Source organism: Lissotriton helveticus, chromosome 4_2 (genome assembly GCF_964261635.1).
Source record: "Lissotriton helveticus chromosome 4_2, aLisHel1.1, whole genome shotgun sequence".
NCBI lineage: Eukaryota > Metazoa > Chordata > Amphibia > Caudata > Salamandridae > Lissotriton > Lissotriton helveticus.
The window spans coordinates 63993425-64009217 of record NC_136064.1 but is presented as its reverse complement, the minus strand read 5'-3'; the positions used below and the strand labels follow the sequence as shown (position 1 = coordinate 64009217).

The window sequence follows — 15793 nt, the reverse complement described above, 5'->3', positions numbered from 1 at the left end:
AGGCAGAGGACAAATAGCAGGTTTCAGTCCAGGTCCAGTTGTCACTGGTGAGCAGGGCAGTTGCATGAAAAAGCCACTTATAGCTTGTTATGTCCCAATAGCTTTAACAGGAGATCAGCCTTATCACCCCTAAAGTCCCCTTTATAACCTATTTTGGCATCCTATCCTGCTTCCTGCCCTATCAAGTGTGGCCCCAATGTTAGATGTAAACCCCAGTCGGCCTGTCAAGCAGGATTTGCCGCTCCAGCAGGATTTGCCGCTGTAATGTCAAAAAGATGCCCTCTATGATTGCCGCCTGCCTGGCTGGGGGGCAAAGTAAGGGCCCTGCCCAGGTGTCAACTAACGTTTGCCTGTGACAGTGGAGGCCTCTTTGAAGTTAATCTGATTCTTGGGCCCAAACCCATCGGACCATCTTGTAAAAGGAACAACAACACCTTCCTACACTCAGGCCTTTGTTATTTTATCTGGGAGCAATTTTCACCCCTCTTTACATGCTCGTTTTTAACTGGCAGAAGTGGGAGAGCAAATGCTGATTTAGTTTCGAAAAACTTCAGGCATGGAAAAGTTAGCTTTCTAAAAGTTATGTTTCCCAAGTTTTTAAAAAAAAATTGACTACACCATTGAATGGGATTTTTAATAACTATCAAGAAAAGTTATTTATAGTTGTTTATTTTTTTAGCTAGTCCATTCCAGAGATAAAGTATTAGGATTTTTATTTTGTACTCTGGTTTTCTACATGAGACAGACAGGCCTGCACATTGAAAAATAGCTTTTGGGTGCTAGTCATTGTAAGCACATATAAACATTACATTTCTACATGTCCTACTTTTAAATACAGTGTACTCAGCCTTTTGGGCGGCAAGGCCTACTTAGGGGTGACTTATTAATATTTAAAAGGGAGGTTCAGACCTGTCAAGAGGGTTTATTTTGACAGGTTGAATTGCAGTTTTTCACTGCTACAGTGAGGCTGCACTTTAGGCTTTACGCTGTGTTTTACACTGGCACAATAGGTTCTGCAGTCTTGTTGTGACATTTAATTTACAGACCCTAAGTACACTTTGTACCATATACTAGGCACTAATAGGTAAGTTAAATAAGCCAATGGGGTATATACAAAATAAACCATGTTTAAAGATGAAGGACAGGCAATTTACCACTGGTTGGCAGGGCTAAAGTGCAGAGAGTTCTAATGGCAGCTAAAATATAGGTTCTAGCAAAAGGCGAAAAATATGCGCGGAACACACAAAAAGGCAGGTGTCCTACAAATACATTTCTTTAAAGAAAATATAAAAGCAAAACAGATACTAATTATGCTAATTAAGGATCGTGAACTTTAAATCTCTATCATGGTACGTTCATGGCACTGTATGTTTGGAGGATGCATGGGCACACTGTGTTTATTACATACATGTAGGTCAAGCATAAAGCGTGGCCTTTTAAGAAGGAGTGAAAAGTTCTACTTTTTGTGATTTAAGCAATTTTTGCGACATCTTTCTTTAGACATGTATTATGAGTTCCCCAGTGTTTGTAAGGATAATATTTTGTGTATGCATCCCGAATTGCAAATCCAACACAAGGGTTCGCGGATCTCCAGCAAGAATGTTTGGGCGTAGTGTTGGATCAGATGACAGCGCAAACGTCTTAAAAACATCATTCTTTTCGCTTCATTCACACACCCTGGCCAACCTTGGTCCCAACACATGTAAACTTTCTGGCAAACCGAGCGTTTTCAGTTATTTTTAGAGGGAAGTGGAGAGTCTCTGCTACAGTTCAGATTATTTCTGCTGTTTGTTACCAGTCAGGGTTGCAGACTTGTGAGAGAGCGGAAAGTATCTACTTTACCGTCAGTAAAAATGTGATTGTGAGAATAATAGCGATTATTAAACTACTGCAGAGCCGCAGTCCAGTCGAGCTTCCCTGCAAGTTTTCAAAATGTTTGTGCCACCAAAATAAAGTAGTTGCTAGGGGTTGCTTGAGCCAGCCAGTGTCCTGCTGCAGCGCTTGTACTAAGAGTGGCTTCAAACGTCGCAATCAATTGGGAATTCAGAAGGCGGCGGCCATCTTTACCCACTGTTCAGTCCGATCTTTCAGTCTGAAAATTGCCTCAGTTGTTATGTTTTTCTTTTTCCATCATCTTCCTTTGCTGATTCCTTTATTTTTTGCCCATATTCTTAACACTTCAGCAATATTCTCTGTCTCTTTTCAAATGTTTTCTTACCCGTGAGGACGATTGTTTTGGCAGAACTCATAAACTCCTCTCTTTTCCTCGTTTGAATGACAGCTTAAGGCTCCCCAGCAGCAGTCCCTTTGCTTTTGGGACTTGGCTGCAGACAGCGCTTGCAGATTATATGGCAGACCTGTTGTGCTTAGGGCGGGTTTGGGTCAGCCCACTGCTCGTGATTGGCTGCCTTTGTTGTCAGGCTGATGACTTTCCTCCTTATTCTTGTATTTGTTCATCCCTGGATCATTTTGGTTTAACGGGTCTTTCAGTGGATGAATTGTATTCTTTCACTGCTCACTTCATTCATTCATTCATTCATTCATTCAGACTGCAGTTTCCAGCATGAGCGCTCAAGCGATTTGATGTTTGCTGGATTTGTTAAATGCCAGAAACTCATTCGGCCGCTTAGTCCAGTGGTGTTCAAACTTTGTAATGCTGCACCTCCAACCCTGCAGGAAAAATCATTGCCCCGCCCCAGAATTAATTGTCTGGAAAATATGAAGCTCTAAACATATTTATCAATTTAAATATTTCAGTTATATTCATCTATCCCATGTACAAATGCAGGATTACCCACATGCTGTGGGCGGCCTGGTCTTCCCAAAGTGTTAAAGTATCCAGTGTGATTCTTGAGCTGGAATGGGGTTGGGGGACATTGATGATTATTTGGAGCCCCACCCCCTTTTGACACCGACCCCAGCTAGGACATGACGTGAGTGACAGAATATGCTACTGATGACTCTGTGACTCGCTGCCTCTCCTTCACCTCCCCTCACAGTTTCAACACCTCTCCTCTAGTCCTTCGTTGATTTCTTTTTTGGGAATGTTATATCTGTACTAGTCACTCCTGCAGGTGTTTGTCAGTTCTTTCCAAAGTGACACACAGGCCAATTCTGTTGAATGGTCACTACAGCAGTTGTACCACAAATAATCATGGCCATCAGTACCCAAGAAGAAACAAGCATTGACAAAGCCAATATGTCAGGCGTCGGCATGCATTATGATGCATACCTTTGCATTTGTTGTGACACGCTGGGGGTCGTTTTGGCTTGTTAGTGCCAATGTTTGTTTTGTTTTTTCTCTTGGTATTGGTTTCTGCTCTTCTTCTGATGTGTGCTGTCGCCATCGTACAGGGGATATATTTTTGTGAATATTCGCTTCCTAACATTCTTAGCAACTGCTGACTTTTGATAGAGCTTTGAAAACTTACTTTTTGAACTGGCTTAGGGATGGTTTTTCTGATTTTTTTTTTCTTCATTGTTTCGGTCTACAAATATTTTTTTTAGTTTATATTTTCTTCATTTTTCCTGGACATTTAAGGTTATAGATGTACTCTTGCTGACTTGGGTCTTTTTAATAAGCATTAGTGTCTCTAGAGGGGGCAGGTAGGGCCTGTGCTGTGCTAGGTACAGTCACGCAAACAGACACTGCACCTTGCCAGACACTGCACCTTGCCACACACATTAATTTGTCCAAACACCTTTCACTGCAAAGCAGTGTTTTTGCTTAAAACAGGCAAACCTGACTATATATATGGCAGCTACCCATGGTGAATCGTGACTGCACGATGTGTGTTGGTGTATGGTGTATGATTATCAACTCACGTCCCCGTGGATGTGCTATTGGGGGGTTGGAACGTATGCGGGGACCGGAGGAGACTTGAGGACTTTTAACTTACCGGGCACACCTGCTCAACACCAGCGCACATGGACTTTCCCTTTGTGATTTTCCACGTAATTTCTGCCCAGTAATGATGTATCTTGGGTGATGTAGTGCCTACAGCGCTGCATCCGTTTGGACAATCACGTGATTGGGGACAGGTGTGCGCTCTCACCTATTGGAGAGTGGCAGGAACATTTTACGGTGGGGTTGTGGCCATGTTCCTGGCTGGTAGAGGCGTCTGAGGAAGGTTTGTGACCGAAATGCATTATGCCTATCTGCTATCCTGAATAAAGTCTCCAAAGGGATCCTCGTGTGGCCTCTTCCTTCTGGATGCTGGAGGTGTGTGTGTGTGTATATATATATATATATATATATATATATATATCACTATATCTCTATATATATATATATATATATATAAATATATATATATATATATATATATATATATAAATATATATATATATATATATATATATTGCCGCTCTCTGCTCCCAAAGTGGAATCTCCTCCACAAGAATAAAGCACTCACGGGGGCCGTTTGAATCGTTTATTAGATCAAAACCAGCAACCTCTGCAAAACAGAGGTTGCTGGTTTTGCAGAGGTTGCTGGTTTTGATTTAATAAACGATTCAAACGGCCCCCGTGAGTGCTTTATTCTTGTGGAGGAGATTCTACTTTGGGAGCAGAGAGCGGCAATAGACTTGCGAGAGCACCCTCGCGTGTCAGCACCCGCCTGTGAGTGCCGCGCATACCGGTGCGTGAGGAGCAGCAATATATATATATATATATATATATATATATATCCAATTTCCTTCTCCAAGGTATTTTCCTTCGCACACACAGTGCCAAATAAAACGCTTAAATCCAAAGTTGCTTAAACCATCCTGTTTATTCTCAGATTGCCAGCTTGCCCCTACGTGTTTCGAGGCTGCAAGCCTCTTGATCACGGGGATTCAGTAAAACGCCATTAGCGGCTAAACAACTCTGTTGTATGATTGGAATAATATAATTTCCTCTAGTAAGCCGCTAGGCAATATGGTTATGGTAGTTTAGGCAATTTTTTATATAAACTTTTTCTCATTTAATTTAAGCATCACATGTTTTTCTTGCCCAAGCATTGTCAATATTTCCTAATGCATTTGTTTAGTAACTATTCATTATTACCAAATTAATTACAGTAATCAATGGCGTGCATATCACAAATTGCTTCATTTGTTAAACCATTTGATTTCACTGAAAAGGGGACAACTTTCAATCCGTAATGACTTTTAGCATAACAATTATTAACCATGGAACTGTTCCATCCTATTGTTTGACATTTATGTAAGCCCTCCGGTGGGCATTTTCTATAGTCATTACCGTTCGGTCAAACTCAATTGTCATAATGATAATATTCACAATATTCATAGTATCAGTGACGCATTGACCCCTAACAGGTCAAAAAAACAACATTAAAATCTCTATTTCATTATCAAATAATTAAAAAACTAAGTTTGGTCAAAGAGAGAATTAATGTCAAACCACATTTTCCTTTATGTAGTCTTTTATCAACGTTCATTTTTTACCAGTTCTTATTATAGTAAAATCTTCTTCTCATATTCTTTAACTTTCTTTGAGCAGTTCCAGTTATTTCAAAAAGTTTTTCAGGGAATTCCATTTACAAATGCAAATGCAGTTCCTCATCCTGATTCAAGCCCATAGGGGTAAAGTTCTAAAATTTAAAATAAGTTTGGACTCCTTTTGTCTTAGAATCTTTTCCCGATCTCGTCCTCTCACATTTATGGGCACTTGTTCCACTGCATAGATTTCAGATACCGCCAATTGCTCGCGTGGTTCTTCTCCATGTCAGCAAACAGTCCAGATTCAGCGCGCACTCTTTCACAGCCGGTGCGGTATTGCGAGGTCGGACTTAATCTCGTAACAAACTCCTCAACAAGTAAGATTACCGCACTCCACGAATTCCAGCAATTTGGCTTTATTCCAAGCGCAATTATCACCACTACCACCGCCAACGTTTCAGCCAAGAAATGGCCTTGATCACGGTGTCTGTGATCAAGGCCATTTCTTGGCTGAAACTTTGGTGGTGGTAAAGGTGATAATTGCGCTTTGAATAAAGGCAAATTCCTGGAATTCGTGGAGTGCTGTAAACTTTCTTGATGAGAAATATATATATATATATATATATATATATATATATATATATATATATATATATATATATATATATATATATATATATATATATATATATATATATATATATATATATATATATATATATATATATATATATTGTTCCATAGGAATAGTGTGTTTTGGGTTGCTCATAACTTTGGCCCTGTTTGATGAATCTCCACAAAACTTTCAAAAAATTTGCTTCTTTTTGACTAGTTGTGCACAGAATGTTTCGGGGTGAACTGTCAAGCGCGCGCTGAGAAAAAAGAGGGGTCCCATAATGCGAGAGGCTCGCAAGAGTCTCGGGAGCCCCAATTAAAAAAAATAGAGCATTCTGGTTTGCCCAGGGAGCTTTTTCCCCTTCAGCCATCTTGCTTCTGCGGGCGCTCTGGTTGGCTGCCAGCAACATAAGAAAAATGTTGGCATTCATCAAAGGACTCTGGAACTTTGTCACCTGTCCTGAACTTGTAGGAAAAAAATAATGTAACGGGCAGGGTAGGGATAGCCTGCCCCCTGGGTCCCTCGGGGTGATTCAGAGGGACCTCCCTAGGGCAAAAAAATGTAACTCAGTGGTTTTTGCCACAATACCTCTGGACTACTGTGGGATTGCGTAAAAGATGGTCTGGGGCAATATTGTTTCATTATGGGGAGGGTAACTCACGACTCCCGAAACCCCCCGCTCCCCTCTCCCCTTTCACCCAGCTGTTTTCGGACAGGGGACCCTATTCCCTAGGGCAGCTACTTAAATTAAAAGGGAGGGGAACGCGGATCCTCTTCCCGGAGCCTGTAATGGCCCTGGGGACCTCATCACCGAGGGGTGGCTCACATACTGTGGGATCCCACCCTGGGACACACTTGTTTCCCTGCTCGCACGGGCAGGGAGACTTGTGTTTGCTGCCTACTGGGAGCATTTGCAAATCTCCCGCCGAATGGAAGCAAACACAAAGTCTGCTTCTAGCAGGTGAAAGCTTTAAAAATACTCCTGCCAAACGGGAGCAGACTTGTGTTCTGTTTCCCTGCCCGCACTGATTTGGGCAGGGAAACAGAACACATATTGCTCCTGCCCGTGGGGAGCAATGCTGGCTCCCTTACCATGCATGAAGCCGGCTGGGTCCATTGGGGGCCCTGGGACTCCCCCGTGTTGTTTATATTAGGATCAGGCCCTGGGGATAAGGTCCATGGGACCATAATAGGTTTGGGTTGGCAGCCAAACTCCCATTTAAAAAAAAGTCCCTGGGGAAGATGGGGTTCTCTGGGCTTAATGAGGTTCTGGGAAGGGTGCAACGCAGCCCCCCCCCCCTTCCTTATTAAAAAAAAATACAGCTTTGGGGGATTGGGTCCCCAGGACCTTTTAAGGCTTGGGGAGGCACATGACCCCCCCTCCTATTCTAATTTCAGCCTTGGGGGGGGGGGGGGGGGGGGTAGGGGTCCCTCGGCAAAAAAAAATGTCACGCCGCCTCCCTTCCCAGAGACAGATGGCACCAAAATAAAGTAGTTGCTAGGGGTTGCTTGAGCCAGCCAGTGTCCTGCTGCAGCGCTTGTACTAAGAGTGGCTTCAAACGTCGCAATCAATTGGGAATTCAGAAGGCGGCGGCCATCTTTACCCACTGTTCAGTCCGATCTTTCAGTCTGAAAATTGCCTCAGTTGTTATGTTTTTCTTTTTCCATCATCTTCCTTTGCTGATTCCTTTATTTTTTGCCCATATTCTTAACACTTCAGCAATATTCTCTGTCTCTTTTCAAATGTTTTCTTACCCGTGAGGACGATTGTTTTGGCAGAACTCATAAACTCCTCTCTTTTCCTCGTTTGAATGACAGCTTAAGGCTCCCCAGCAGCAGTCCCTTTGCTTTTGGGACTTGGCTGCAGACAGCGCTTGCAGATTATATGGCAGACCTGTTGTGCTTAGGGCGGGTTTGGGTCAGCCCACTGCTCGTGATTGGCTGCCTTTGTTGTCAGGCTGATGACTTTCCTCCTTATTCTTGTATTTGTTCATCCCTGGATCATTTTGGTTTAACGGGTCTTTCAGTGGATGAATTGTATTCTTTCACTGCTCACTTCATTCATTCATTCATTCATTCATTCAGACTGCAGTTTCCAGCATGAGCGCTCAAGCGATTTGATGTTTGCTGGATTTGTTAAATGCCAGAAACTCATTCGGCCGCTTAGTCCAGTGGTGTTCAAACTTTGTAATGCTGCACCTCCAACCCTGCAGGAAAAATCATTGCCCCGCCCCAGAATTAATTGTCTGGAAAATATGAAGCTCTAAACATATTTATCAATTTAAATATTTCAGTTATATTCATCTATCCCATGTACAAATGCAGGATTACCCACATGCTGTGGGCGGCCTGGTCTTCCCAAAGTGTTAAAGTATCCAGTGTGATTCTTGAGCTGGAATGGGGTTGGGGGACATTGATGATTATTTGGAGCCCCACCCCCTTTTGACACCGACCCCAGCTAGGACATGACGTGAGTGACAGAATATGCTACTGATGACTCTGTGACTCGCTGCCTCTCCTTCACCTCCCCTCACAGTTTCAACACCTCTCCTCTAGTCCTTCGTTGATTTCTTTTTTGGGAATGTTATATCTGTACTAGTCACTCCTGCAGGTGTTTGTCAGTTCTTTCCAAAGTGACACACAGGCCAATTCTGTTGAATGGTCACTACAGCAGTTGTACCACAAATAATCATGGCCATCAGTACCCAAGAAGAAACAAGCATTGACAAAGCCAATATGTCAGGCGTCGGCATGCATTATGATGCATACCTTTGCATTTGTTGTGACACGCTGGGGGTCGTTTTGGCTTGTTAGTGCCAATGTTTGTTTTGTTTTTTCTCTTGGTATTGGTTTCTGCTCTTCTTCTGATGTGTGCTGTCGCCATCGTACAGGGGATATATTTTTGTGAATATTCGCTTCCTAACATTCTTAGCAACTGCTGACTTTTGATAGAGCTTTGAAAACTTACTTTTTGAACTGGCTTAGGGATGGTTTTTCTGATTTTTTTTTTCTTCATTGTTTCGGTCTACAAATATTTTTTTTAGTTTATATTTTCTTCATTTTTCCTGGACATTTAAGGTTATAGATGTACTCTTGCTGACTTGGGTCTTTTTAATAAGCATTAGTGTCTCTAGAGGGGGCAGGTAGGGCCTGTGCTGTGCTAGGTACAGTCACGCAAACAGACACTGCACCTTGCCAGACACTGCACCTTGCCACACACATTAATTTGTCCAAACACCTTTCACTGCAAAGCAGTGTTTTTGCTTAAAACAGGCAAACCTGACTATATATATGGCAGCTACCCATGGTGAATCGTGACTGCACGATGTGTGTTGGTGTATGGTGTATGATTATCAACTCACGTCCCCGTGGATGTGCTATTGGGGGGTTGGAACGTATGCGGGGACCGGAGGAGACTTGAGGACTTTTAACTTACCGGGCACACCTGCTCAACACCAGCGCACATGGACTTTCCCTTTGTGATTTTCCACGTAATTTCTGCCCAGTAATGATGTATCTTGGGTGATGTAGTGCCTACAGCGCTGCATCCGTTTGGACAATCACGTGATTGGGGACAGGTGTGCGCTCTCACCTATTGGAGAGTGGCAGGAACATTTTACGGTGGGGTTGTGGCCATGTTCCTGGCTGGTAGAGGCGTCTGAGGAAGGTTTGTGACCGAAATGCATTATGCCTATCTGCTATCCTGAATAAAGTCTCCAAAGGGATCCTCGTGTGGCCTCTTCCTTCTGGATGCTGGAGGTGTGTGTGTGTGTATATATATATATATATATATATATATATATCACTATATCTCTATATATATATATATATATATATATAAATATATATATATATATAAATATATATATATATATATATATATATATTGCCGCTCTCTGCTCCCAAAGTGGAATCTCCTCCACAAGAATAAAGCACTCACGGGGGCCGTTTGAATCGTTTATTAGATCAAAACCAGCAACCTCTGCAAAACAGAGGTTGCTGGTTTTGCAGAGGTTGCTGGTTTTGATTTAATAAACGATTCAAACGGCCCCCGTGAGTGCTTTATTCTTGTGGAGGAGATTCTACTTTGGGAGCAGAGAGCGGCAATAGACTTGCGAGAGCACCCTCGCGTGTCAGCACCCGCCTGTGAGTGCCGCGCATACCGGTGCGTGAGGAGCAGCAATATATATATATATATATATATATATATATATCCAATTTCCTTCTCCAAGGTATTTTCCTTCGCACACACAGTGCCAAATAAAACGCTTAAATCCAAAGTTGCTTAAACCATCCTGTTTATTCTCAGATTGCCAGCTTGCCCCTACGTGTTTCGAGGCTGCAAGCCTCTTGATCACGGGGATTCAGTAAAACGCCATTAGCGGCTAAACAACTCTGTTGTATGATTGGAATAATATAATTTCCTCTAGTAAGCCGCTAGGCAATATGGTTATGGTAGTTTAGGCAATTTTTTATATAAACTTTTTCTCATTTAATTTAAGCATCACATGTTTTTCTTGCCCAAGCATTGTCAATATTTCCTAATGCATTTGTTTAGTAACTATTCATTATTACCAAATTAATTACAGTAATCAATGGCGTGCATATCACAAATTGCTTCATTTGTTAAACCATTTGATTTCACTGAAAAGGGGACAACTTTCAATCCGTAATGACTTTTAGCATAACAATTATTAACCATGGAACTGTTCCATCCTATTGTTTGACATCTATGTAAGCCCTCCGGTGGGCATTTTCTATAGTCATTACCGTTCGGTCAAACTCAATTGTCATAATGATAATATTCACAATATTCATAGTATCAGTGACGCATTGACCCCTAACAGGTCAAAAAAACAACATTAAAATCTCTATTTCATTATCAAATAATTAAAAAACTAAGTTTGGTCAAAGAGAGAATTAATGTCAAACCACATTTTCCTTTATGTAGTCTTTTATCAACGTTCATTTTTTACCAGTTCTTATTATAGTAAAATCTTCTTCTCATATTCTTTAACTTTCTTTGAGCAGTTCCAGTTATTTCAAAAAGTTTTTCAGGGAATTCCATTTACAAATGCAAATGCAGTTCCTCATCCTGATTCAAGCCCATAGGGGTAAAGTTCTAAAATTTAAAATAAGTTTGGACTCCTTTTGTCTTAGAATCTTTTCCCGATCTCGTCCTCTCACATTTATGGGCACTTGTTCCACTGCATAGATTTCAGATACCGCCAATTGCTCGCGTGGTTCTTCTCCATGTCAGCAAACAGTCCAGATTCAGCGCGCACTCTTTCACAGCCGGTGCGGTATTGCGAGGTCGGACTTAATCTCGTAACAAACTCCTCAACAAGTAAGATTACCGCACTCCACGAATTCCAGCAATTTGGCTTTATTCCAAGCGCAATTATCACCACTACCACCGCCAACGTTTCAGCCAAGAAATGGCCTTGATCACGGTGTCTGTGATCAAGGCCATTTCTTGGCTGAAACTTTGGTGGTGGTAAAGGTGATAATTGCGCTTTGAATAAAGGCAAATTCCTGGAATTCGTGGAGTGCTGTAAACTTTCTTGATGAGAAATATATATATATATATATATATATATATATATATATATATATATATATATATATATTGTTCCATAGGAATAGTGTGTTTTGGGTTGCTCATAACTTTGGCCCTGTTTGATGAATCTCCACAAAACTTTCAAAAAATTTGCTTCTTTTTGACTAGTTGTGCACAGAATGTTTCGGGGTGAACTGTCAAGCGCGCGCTGAGAAAAAAGAGGGGTCCCATAATGCGAGAGGCTCGCAAGAGTCTCGGGAGCCCCAATTAAAAAAAATAGAGCATTCTGGTTTGCCCAGGGAGCTTTTTCCCCTTCAGCCATCTTGCTTCTGCGGGCGCTCTGGTTGGCTGCCAGCAACATAAGAAAAATGTTGGCATTCATCAAAGGACTCTGGAACTTTGTCACCTGTCCTGAACTTGTAGGAAAAAAATAATGTAACGGGCAGGGTAGGGATAGCCTGCCCCCTGGGTCCCTCGGGGTGATTCAGAGGGACCTCCCTAGGGCAAAAAAATGTAACTCAGTGGTTTTTGCCACAATACCTCTGGACTACTGTGGGATTGCGTAAAAGATGGTCTGGGGCAATATTGTTTCATTATGGGGAGGGTAACTCACGACTCCCGAAACCCCCCGCTCCCCTCTCCCCTTTCACCCAGCTGTTTTCGGACAGGGGACCCTATTCCCTAGGGCAGCTACTTAAATTAAAAGGGAGGGGAACGCGGATCCTCTTCCCGGAGCCTGTAATGGCCCTGGGGACCTCATCACCGAGGGGTGGCTCACATACTGTGGGATCCCACCCTGGGACACACTTGTTTCCCTGCTCGCACGGGCAGGGAGACTTGTGTTTGCTGCCTACTGGGAGCATTTGCAAATCTCCCGCCGAATGGAAGCAAACACAAAGTCTGCTTCTAGCAGGTGAAAGCTTTAAAAATACTCCTGCCAAACGGGAGCAGACTTGTGTTCTGTTTCCCTGCCCGCACTGATTTGGGCAGGGAAACAGAACACATATTGCTCCTGCCCGTGGGGAGCAATGCTGGCTCCCTTACCATGCATGAAGCCGGCTGGGTCCATTGGGGGCCCTGGGACTCCCCCGTGTTGTTTATATTAGGATCAGGCCCTGGGGATAAGGTCCATGGGACCATAATAGGTTTGGGTTGGCAGCCAAACTCCCATTTAAAAAAAAGTCCCTGGGGAAGATGGGGTTCTCTGGGCTTAATGAGGTTCTGGGAAGGGTGCAACGCAGCCCCCCCCCCCTTCCTTATTAAAAAAAAATACAGCTTTGGGGGATTGGGTCCCCAGGACCTTTTAAGGCTTGGGGAGGCACATGACCCCCCCTCCTATTCTAATTTCAGCCTTGGGGGGGGGGGGGGGGGGGGGGGTAGGGGTCCCTCGGCAAAAAAAAATGTCACGCCGCCTCCCTTCCCAGAGACAGATGGCCCTGGTGGATGGGGCCCTGGGTCCTGGGAAGTCTTTGGAAGGGGGTCCTGGTACGGCTTTGGGAGTGGGGGTGGGGGGCCCCCACTCTTTTAAAAAAGTGAATGGCTCAGAGACTAGAGTTCTCTGTACCTAATAAGGCCTGGACACGGTGCCCGCTTGTCCCCCTTCCCTTTTTTATTGCATTTGGCCCTGGGGTAGACCTTTGTGAAACTACATCTTCATCCTGGTGGTGTTTGGGTTGACCGGCCATTCTTGGTCTGTATGACGTTGGTCGGGCTATTTCTTGGAACCAGAGTTTCTGTTCTTTTCAGTTTCAGCCTCATGCCATATGTTTTCCAAAGCGGGAATGTGAATTTAACACCATGCAATATTGTTCAGGATGGATTCATTCCAGCGCCAGCAGGAAAAACAGCTTTCTTGGCGCTAGCTTCAAAGTTCTTGTCCGCCCGCCACACAACAGCTTTTCAAGCATGCTTATTATTTTCGTTTGTGTCTGATAAAGAAATGAAGCCCATTTTCTCGGGGTGGGTTTATGTGGCTTGGATAAGGACCTGTCGAGCTGAGTGCTAAATCTATGACAAAAAATATATTATAGAGCTGTTGCCAAACACCTTAGTGCTTTAACATTATAAAGACATTTAAAAAATGTACAAATAGAGAAAAAGAAAATCATTTGTAGCTATTTTCTCAGCCCTCACAAGAAACATGTAGCCGTTTATGCGTGTGCAATACTCCCCCTGTCTACAGCCGCAGAGGAGGTGACGTCACCTCCAGGAAGAACTGCTGCTGAGAGACTGGCATGCAGCAGAGCACCTGAAGATAGCAGCACAACACCCCCCCCACCTAATTACCAAACATGCATACTTCTGCCCATTGACGACTATCACAAATCATTTGCATATATTTACATATTTCCTACAACTCACAAACTCTGCAGGAGCAGGCAGCGAAATGTACAATGAACTTGTTATATTGATGTTTAGATATATTGACAGGGCTTTAAGTGGGGATGAAAAAAATGTGGGTGGGTGGTCGGGGTGGTCTCAAATGGGCGGGGCCAAAGAAATTAAGGGCGTGGCTTAAACACGTTAACTTAAAATCTGTGCTTAGCATAGTGGGGCGCCCGACTTGTATTTTGGTGTTTGTTATTGCATCCAGATATAAGATACAAGTAATATCATACCTACAAGAAGTCAGGACTATTGGCTTTGTCAATGGTTGTTAGTTGCATACGATAAATAAGCAGCAACTATGGCTTTTATATAATATTGAAAAAGTTTCCACTTAAAGCCCTGATGACACCATGACAAGGTTGCTGCTCCTAAGTTTCAAAAAGAGAAGGGGAATCCAGAGAGAAAGTGACTCTCTTTAAAGGATTTCCCTTCCCCTACAAGGCTCACCTAGCATGACGTCATGCCGTAACTTCTCCACTAATGAGAAGTGAGCATTGTGAGCAGCGCACACCGATGTGCCTGCTGTCACTGCAGTCCAGAAAGAAACGGACCGCCTGTGCCAGGGCACAAAACAGAGCCTGATAGAGACCTGTTTCGAAGCCCCCTTTAAAAAAACTGCCGGTGCTCAGCACCGGTGAGACCCGGTCCACTTAAAGCCGGTATATTGATATTTAAATGCATATGTGATGTCCTCCACGCATGCACTGGATTTTCCTCATATTTATGCCGCTCAGTGCAAAAAGGGGGACAAGTCCTATCCTACCCCCCCCCCCACCCCTCTGTTAAGACTGATGTAGGAAATGGGATTCAAACCTATGTCAATACCCAGCAACGTACGAGTTTGTAAAAGTCATCCTACTTTTTCCATGTCACTCTTTTAGAAACACTCATTGCAGAATTACTAAAGCCCACGTACGACCCGCCAGCCATCAGAGTATCTCCTAGTGAGTCTGATCTACAGGCAGCAGTGTCTGTGACCTCCTGTGCCAGGGACTTCCACTCACAGCTCAGTTCTACTTAAAGTGTGCAAAAACCTTTTGGCAATTGGGTCCCCGGGCCCGATATCCCCATCACTGCCAGTTCTCTTCCCCGTGTGATCTTCACACCTGTGGAGGGTGGCGAGCCATTGCCATGTCTGGCTTGAGGAGACACAGCCTGGATTCATTCAAGCATAGCCAGTGTGAGTGACAGCTTTCGCTGCCAGGACTCTTACCACAGTATGTAGAACCTGGATCGAAACTGTGCTATCCAGGAAGAGACAAAATTATTTACAACAAGGAGTGGTGATGGACAGAGTCTCTGAATTAAGCAGAGTACTCTCACCCAGTCGAGAGATCAGGGCTAGATCCAACACCGTTTTTTAGCTCATTGCACCATCCCAGTTTCAGAACCTGGCTGTATGCAAATTAGTCTGTCCATGGCCCAGTGCATCATGGGAACAGGGCAGACCAGACTACAAACGCCAATTCTTACACTGGGAAGGAAACAAGCTTCCGGGGACCGGTTTCTGCCATTTCAGGCGTCTTCGGCCCGGCTTGCTTGAATCCTGATGGTACAATGAGCAAGGGACTCACATCTGAGTATGCCCTTCCACGCTTAGGGTGGACAAAATTATTTACAACAAGGGGTGGTGATGGACAGAGTCTCTGAATTAAGCAGAGTACTCTTACCCAGTCAAGAGATCAGGGCTAGATCCAACACCGTTTTTTAGCTCATTGCACCATCCCAGTTTCAGAACCTGGCTGTATGCAAATTAGTCTGTCCCTGGCCCAGTGCATCATGGG

The 15793-nt window shown here is 43.5% G+C and overlaps 1 protein-coding gene across 3 annotated transcripts in view; it reads left to right on the top strand.

Annotated features, from left to right (window-relative positions):
* Positions 1–15793, top strand: part of OPHN1 (oligophrenin 1) — a 683898-nt gene that overhangs the window by 250121 nt on the left and 417984 nt on the right. The gene's annotated exons all lie outside the window — the stretch shown is intronic.